The sequence below is a fragment of the Cherax quadricarinatus genome, chromosome 48 (genome assembly GCF_038502225.1).
Source record: "Cherax quadricarinatus isolate ZL_2023a chromosome 48, ASM3850222v1, whole genome shotgun sequence".
NCBI classification, from domain to species: Eukaryota; Metazoa; Arthropoda; class Malacostraca; order Decapoda; family Parastacidae; genus Cherax; species Cherax quadricarinatus.
This window is the reverse complement of record NC_091339.1, coordinates 9,185,359-9,192,858: the sequence shown is the minus strand read 5'-3', so window position 1 is coordinate 9,192,858 and position 7,500 is coordinate 9,185,359. Positions and strand designations below refer to the sequence as shown.

The 7,500-nt window shown below is 43.0% G+C and overlaps 1 protein-coding gene across 1 annotated transcript in view; it reads right to left on the bottom strand.

Annotated features, from left to right (window-relative positions):
- LOC128696187 (protein turtle homolog B-like) overlaps positions 1-7,500 on the bottom strand; it is a 604,082-nt gene that overhangs the window by 495,600 nt on the left and 100,982 nt on the right. The gene's annotated exons all lie outside the window — the stretch shown is intronic.

Below are 7,500 nucleotides of genomic sequence, written 5' to 3'. Positions count from 1 at the left end.
TCAGACCAGTGGAACATTTAGAAGATCTTCCCGTTCCAGTGCCATAATCCTGTAAAGATCTATTTCCCTTCGATGATAAAGAAGCCACTAACTCAGATTCCGAGTCCGAACCGGCTAGAGTCAACCAGGAACTACATCTAATAATTCACAGTGACTTTAACGACATCGTGCACGACCTTAATATATTTATCCAAGAAACAGTCAGAGCTACTTGTTTCATGAATGTGTCAGTGAAATTAACAGCATCCACACACAAGAATCGGTTCAGAGAGCGACAGAGAAGCCTAGAAACTTATTTTGCTTCTTCCAATTTAATGTTACTGTTTTGATACTAATGGACTTTTCGATGCTTTACGTAAACATGATCCTCACTGTGGCATTTGTTTATTGATTCAAACAAAACAAATCTGAAGATGGTTTTAATAATTGCAACACCCTGCCAAGTCTGTCTAGCTCTCGCTATAGACTGGAAAGAAACATGAAACAATGCAAAAATTTGTCATTCTTAACGAAAATGAGAAGATTTCGTGGAAAATCCGTGGTGACCTCAAAGTAATAGATTTGTTACTGGGACTACAAGGAGGATTTACAAACTACTGTTGTTTCCTGTGCCTGTGTGACAGCCGAGTTACACAGCAACACTACATTCCACGCACATGGCCAACAAGAGAATGGTATAAGGCAGGCATGAAGAACGTTCATCACAGGCCATTAGCCGATTCAAAAAACATACTTTTTCCACCTTTATATATCAAGCTAGACCTCATTAAAACTTCGTCAATGCTTTGGACAAAAAAGGTGGAGGGATTGCCTATCTGAAGGAGAAGTTTTCCGAAGTTAGTGATGCCAAATTGAAGGAGGGTATCTTCATCGGAGCTCACATTCTGAACTTATTTTAAATGATCATCATTTTTGGTGAGTCTCCAAGATACTGAACTGAGAGATGGGTTGCACGCAAGAACGTTAGCGCAGGTTTCTTGGGAAGTCATCACAGTGATAATTACAGAAATGTTGTAGAAGAGTATTTAATGGCATGTTATCTACTGGGCTGATATATGTTACTCAAGGTTTATTTCTACAATTCTCAGCATGATTTTTTCCCCTTAATCCTCAGTGACGTTAGTGATAAATACTGTGAACAATTTCAACAAGACAGGCATCACAGAGAAGGGATACCAGGGAAACCTGACGGTCAGTTTGCCGACTGCTGCTGCTGGACACTGGTGGGGAAGAGCCATACAAGCGAACAAACCTGAAACTGTGATGTAAATGTTTATATGACTAATATATTTACATTAAGAATTTTTTGTCATTGCAGGTCACTCAATGTCTGTGCATAATATAATACATACCTATGATTCTTTAGTCAAAATTTAATCATAAGATTTAAAAATAACTTGGGTGATAGAGGCTAAACAAGGTCAGATTCGTGAACACCGCATCAGTTTGTTTTCTGAACTGGATAAAAAGGTAAATTTTGTATGATAAGTGTTTAAGTAATCACTGCCATGTTATACTCAAGGTAAGAATGTTGATGAACACTTGGGTATCTTTATTGTGGAAACGTTTCCCCAGCCAGTGGCTTCACCAGTCCAATACAGAGAACGGTTGAAGATAAGGAGGAGTTTGAGGTAATCAGTCTCTCAGCCTGGAGTCGATGTGATCAGTCCATCAGTCGTGATAAGACTATAGCATATGCGCGGAGTAGTGGCTTATATACTGCAGGTGGAGCAGAAACGTTTATACAGTGAAGATACACAAATTTTGAACAGGTGTCTAACTCATTAACTTGTCGGTTCTCTGAACCATTTATCAACATTCCTGCCAGACACGGCAACATCTTGGGATCTTGATTCAGGGAATTCTTCGCATGTTTAAATTAAAGGTATGACCTACTTCCACCTATGGATTTTTTCTTGGAGATATTGCCTACGACTGCTTCACTTCGCCTGCAGTATATAAGCCCCCTTCTCCAAACTTATGCTGTGCTGTGGAACTCTCAGGGGCTACAATAAAACCCTGATCACTGCCACAGAACAGTTGAATTAGATTGACATTTTAGGATTAAGACCCGTGTGAGGACGCAGCTCCTGACGAATCAGTCAATCAACTTATGCTGTACTCATATCAAGATTGATGGACTGATTACATAGACTCCAGTCTGAGGGAATGATTACCTCAAACTCTCTGATCTTCAGACATCCTTCTCTATATTGGACTGAGAAAGCCACTGGCTGGTGAAACGTTTGAACGTTAAAGATACCCAAGTGTTTCACAAGTATCTCATTTATCAACTTGTCGGTTATCTGAATCATTTATCTACAACTTGTAGTTTGTTTATTTATAGATAAACTAGCTGAGAGAATTCACTTTAAAATATAAGTTATTTTATCCTATACCAAAAATAAAATATACAAAAAACAGTGATTATAACAGAATGAACATATTATTTTACATTAATAAGTAAAATATGAACACACATGTGCACACGAAAATGATTATGTACCAGAGATTACAAATTCACATTGATCTCCCGCGGGAGGATATATCAGTATCAGAGGGACAACGACTCAGTCCCTACGACACACTACACTTCAATATATGATTTCAACGAAGAGCAAAAGGCACAATACCGTGACTGAAACAATACAGAAATAACCCAGGTATAGGAGAGAGAAGCTTATGACGACATTTCGGTCCGACTTGGACTATTTACAAAGTGTGTTAGTGTGACTTTGTCAATGGTCCAAGTCGGGCCGAAACGACGTCGTGAGCTTCTCTCTCCTATGTGTGGGTTATCTGTGTACGACTTCAACAAGTTAATATTCGAACAGAACAGTGTAAAGCTGTACTCACCATTTCTTAACAAAATTACAAGTATTAATTAGCATGCAGCTACAATTTACCACTCCATTTTGCCCTCTGTCTCTAGACGTTTTTGAAGCAAGACTTTATTAAATGTATCTAAAATACTCCCAAAAATACGAAGGAAATGGCTCCGGTAGATCCAGACACCCGTACACATCCACCCACTAGAGAGGTTGATGAAACGCCAGGAAAATGAGGGGACACACACACACACACACACACACACACATAGGACGACCCCTGCAACCTCAACTAGGTGAGTACACACACTGCCAGAAAGGCAGAGAGGTGGGGTACACCATCAAGTGTTGGACACAATACATACAACCGAGGGAGAAGTGAAGAGGCTGTTAAGCGAGCTAGATACCTCAAAGGCGACGGAGCCGGATAACATCTCTCCATGGGTCCTGAGAGACGGAGCAGAGGCGCTTTGTGTACCACTAACAACTATCTTCAACACATCTATCGAAAAAGGACGACTACCGGAAATATGGAAGACAGCAAATGTAATCCGAATTTTTATAAAAGGAGACAGACACGAAGCATTAAACTACAGACCAGTGTCACTGACGTGTATAGTATGCAAAGTCATGGAGGAAATTGTCAGGAGAAGAGTAGTGGAGCATATAGAAAAGAATGAACTTATCAACGACAGCCAGCACGGTTTCAGGGACGGGAAATCCTGCGTCACAAACCCACTGGAGTTCTATGACAGGGTTACGGCAGTAAGACAAGGGAGAGAGAGAGAGAGGGGGGGGTAGATTATATTTTCTTGGACTGTAAAAAGGCGTTTGACACAGTTCCACATAAGAGATTAGTGCGGAAGCTAGAGGACCAGGCAGGGATAACAGGGAAGGCACTACAATGGATCAGGGAAAACCTGTCAGGAAGACAAAAACAGCGAGTCATGGTACGTGGCGAGATGTCAGTGTGGGCACCTGTAACGAGCGGGGTGCCACAGGGATTAGTCCTGGGGCCGGTGCTGTTTCTGGTATTTGTGAACGTCATGACGGAAGGAATAGAATCCGAAGTGTCCCTGTTTGCAGATGATGTGAAGTTGATGAGAAGAATTCAATCGGACGAGGACCAGGCAGAACTACAAAGGGATCTGGATAGACTGAAGTCCTGGTCCAGCAATTGGCTCCTGGAGTTCAACTCCACCAAGTGCAAAGTCATGAAGATTGTGAAAGGGCAAAGAAAACCACAGATGGAGTACAGTCTAAAGGGCCAGAGCCTATAAACCTTACTCAAGGAAAAAGATCTTGGTGTGTGTATAATACCGGGCACATCTCCTGAGGCGCACATCAACCAAATAACTGCTGCAGCATACGGGAGCCTGACAAACCTAAGAACAGCATTTCGACATATAAATAAGGAGTCATTCAGGACCCTGTACACTGTGTACGTTAGGCCCATATTGGAATATGTAGCGCCAGTTTGGAACTCTCACGTAGCCAAGCTTGTAAGGAAACTAGAGAAAGTGTAAAGGTTTGCAACAAGACTAGACCCGAAGGAGGGGTTAAGGGAAATCGACCTGACGACACTGGAAGACAAGAGAGATAGGGAGGATATGATAACGACATATAAAATTCTGAGATGTATAGACACAGTAACAAGGGGTCACAGTTGGAAGTTGAAGACTCAGGCATGTTAGGAAGTATTCAGTCACAGAGTTGTCAGGAAGTGAAATGAATAACCTGGGTAGTAATGTAGCGGAGGCAGGATCCATACATAGCTTTAAGAAGAGGTATGATAAAGCTCACGGAGCGGGAAGAGTGACTAGGTAGCAGCCAGTTGAAGAGGCGGGGCCAGGAGCTGTGAATCGACCCCCGCAACCACAACTAGGTGGGCAACTAGGTGAGTACACGTACTCACACACACACACACACACACACACACACACACACACACACACACACACACACACACACACACACACACACACACACACAAGTGTAGAGTTATCAGTAGAAAGTAAAGCAGCCCAAGAAGCAGAAGCCTAACTACAAAAGAGGGGACTACACCGGCATGAGGCAATTCTTGCATGAAGTGTAGTGGGGAAGAGAAATGGAGGGAACAAGTAACCACAAAGTGCAGGGAGGCAGTGGAGAAGTTCATACCCAAGGGCAACAGAAACAATGGAAAGACCAGAACGACTCCTTGGTTCATCCGAAGGTGTAAAAGCGCCAAAGCTAAGTGTACTAGAGCATGGGAAATTTATAGAAGACAAAGGACCCAGGAAAATAAAGAGACGAGCCGAAGAGCCAGAAAAGAATATGCACGGATAAGGAGGGAGGCCCAGCGGTAATTCGAGAATAACAAAGCATCGAGAGCCAAAGCTGTTGTACAGCCACAATCAGAGCAAAACAACAGTCAAGGACCAAGTAATCAGGCTGAGGAAGGAGGGGAGATCACAAGAAACGACCAACAAGTATGTGAGGAATAGAACATGAGATTTAGGGAGGTATTTTCAGTGGAGACAGAAGGGTTTCCAGCAAACCTGGATGGTAGGGTACACCAACAATTGCTGGACACACTACACAAAACTGAAGATGAGGCGAAGAGACTGCTGAGCAAACTAGATACCTCAAAGGCAGTGTCCCTAGACAGCATCTCAACATGGGTCCTGAGAGAGGGATCAGAGGCACTGTATGTGTCGCAAACAACAATCTTAACACATACTTAGACCCAATTTTAACACATATGTAGTCCCAGTTTTTAAGAGAGAAGACACAGGCACATTAAACTACAGACCAGTGTTACTGACATGTATGCAGAGTCATGGAGAACATTATCAGGAGAAGAGTGGTGGAACAACTAGGAGGGAATGAGCTTTTACAAGATAACCAACACGGTTTCCGGGAAGAGAAATCCTGTGTCATAAATCTAATGGAGTTTTCAGAACTAAGTAAAAGAAGTAAGACAGAAGAGACAAGGGTGGGTAGACTACATTTTCATGGATTGTAAGAAGGCTTTCGATGCAGTTTAGCACAAGTGATTAGTGAAAAAAGCTAAAGGAGCAGGCAGAGGATTGTAAGAAGGCTTTCGACGCAGTTTAGCACAAGAGATTAGTGAAAAAAGCTAAAGGAGCAGGCAGAAATAACAGGAAAAGCACTGCAATGAATCAGGGAATACCTGACAGGAAGGAAACGAGTAATGGTATGTGGCGAGGTTTCAGAGCCGGAGCATGTGACGAGTGGGGTTCCTTAAGGGTCAGTCCTAGGGCCGGTGTTGTTTCTGGCATGTGCGTATGACATGATGGAAGGACTAGATTTAGAGGTGTCCTTGTTTGCAGATGCGGAAAATGCAAGCGGATGAGGATCGGGTGGAACTACAGAGTGATCTACACAGGGTGCAAACTTGGTCCAACAAATGGCTCCTGGAGTTTAATCCCTCCCAGTGCAAGACTGGGGAAGGCCAAAGAAAACCGCAGACGGAATACATGCTAGGGGGCCAAAGGCTCCGAACCTCACACAAGGAAAAGGATCTTGGGATATACTCAGCACATTACCTGTGGCGCAGCTCAACCACATGTGGCACACGGGCGCCTGGCAAACCTAAGAATAGCGATTCGGCACCTAAGTAAGGAGTCATTCCAGACAAGTCAAGGAATTAGAGAAAGTGTAAAAATTTGTAACAAGACTAGTCCTGCAACAAAGGGGTAAATCCTACGAGGAGAGGCAACTTAGCAACACTGGAAGACAGGAGGGATAGCGGAGACATGATAAGGTGGACAGGGGATAGGGACAGAATGTTTCAGAGATGAGACACAGCAACAAGGCGTCACAACTAGAAGTTGAAAACTCAGGTGAGTCACAAGGACGTTAGGAAGTATTTCTTCAGTCACAGAGTTGTCAGGAAGTGGAACAATCTGGAGAGTGATTTAGTAGAGGCAGGATCTATACACAGCTTTAAAAAGAGATACGATAAAGCTCATGGAGCAGGGAGAGTGGCCTGGTAGTGTCCAGCGGAGGCCGGGAAAGGAGCTGTGACTCGACCCCTGCAACCACATACACACACACAGAGTTGGAGAAAAGTTTTGAAAACTTTAATACCGAGTGAAATACAAGTAATTATGAACATAGAAAACTTTTCAGTATTAAAGTATATCAAGAGAGTCAGGTGAAGCAGACCAAGTGAGAGTCAGGAGGCCAGGAAGAATGTTGACGAGTTGGTGAAGCAGACCAAGTGAGAGTCAGGAGGCCAGGAAGAATGTTGACAAGGTGGTGAAGCAGACCAAGTGAGAGTCAGGAGGCCAGGAAGAATATTAATGGGTAGTTGAAATATGACAGGTAAGAGCCTGGAGGCCAGAAAGAAAGTGGGCCATCACTCAACTATTGATATTTAATATGAAAGACTGTGAAGAGAAGTGTTTGATGCTTCTATATTCAGGTTAGTCACAACATTCTCCTATGGGTTATGACCATAAAATTACAAACTAGTAAATGAAACGAGGTTCTCATTAAATAGTCTGGGAAAAGTAATGCTTAATAAAAGTAATGCGTCTGTGTACCGGGTCTGTATACGCATTCCTCAGGCGAAGGAAGACTTACGATGTGACGGGAAATTATTTTTTACCTTCCAGAGACCCAGTTTGCTTCCACGTCTACAATTTCCCAGATACCTTCGCCT